A 639-nucleotide genomic window follows, 5' to 3' on the forward strand; every position below is an offset into this window, starting at 1 on the left:
AATTGACACTTAACACCGGCAATGATGTCCAAATCTTTCAAAATTTAATTCCTTCAGTTTTAATATCCTGTATTAAATTTTCTGTTACTGGGTCTATTATAAAATTTAATTTAAAGTGTCATTGTGGCACATAAAACAGAAACCAACATCTGATTGATTAACATGCACTTTAAGGAGAATTTGCACCGACTCAGTTTGGTGTACAAGGCCAAATCATGAAATAAATTGACAGAGCGACAGGCTAAGTTATTTAAATGTGTAAGATTGTGATTGCATGAACACAAAGTTTGATGAATTTCCCCTTTTTGCTTTAAATACATTATTGCAAGATTTAAATAATTAGAGAAAATGTTATTTGATGCATGTATTTCAAATTTTATTTAAATTATTGGGTATATAAATATTTAACAACTTATTTATTGAACTGTGGCAGTTTTGTCCCTCTATACTGGAGAAACAAACACATCGTATGTTATTTGTTTTGGGTCTATGGACTTGAAACCAATGCTCGGCATTACTGGTATAAGCTTACTGTCACATAGAAAAAGTTCACCCTAAGCATTTCAATGCAGTTACAACAACTCATTCATTATTTTTCATTTGTAAAATGAACTCATATTAACACTTTGAGCAGACAAG

The sequence above is a fragment of the Poecilia latipinna genome, unplaced genomic scaffold, assembly GCF_001443285.1.
Source record: "Poecilia latipinna isolate Pla-1442-1.1 unplaced genomic scaffold, P_latipinna-1.0 Scaffold583, whole genome shotgun sequence".
Taxonomy (NCBI): domain Eukaryota; kingdom Metazoa; phylum Chordata; class Actinopteri; order Cyprinodontiformes; family Poeciliidae; genus Poecilia; species Poecilia latipinna.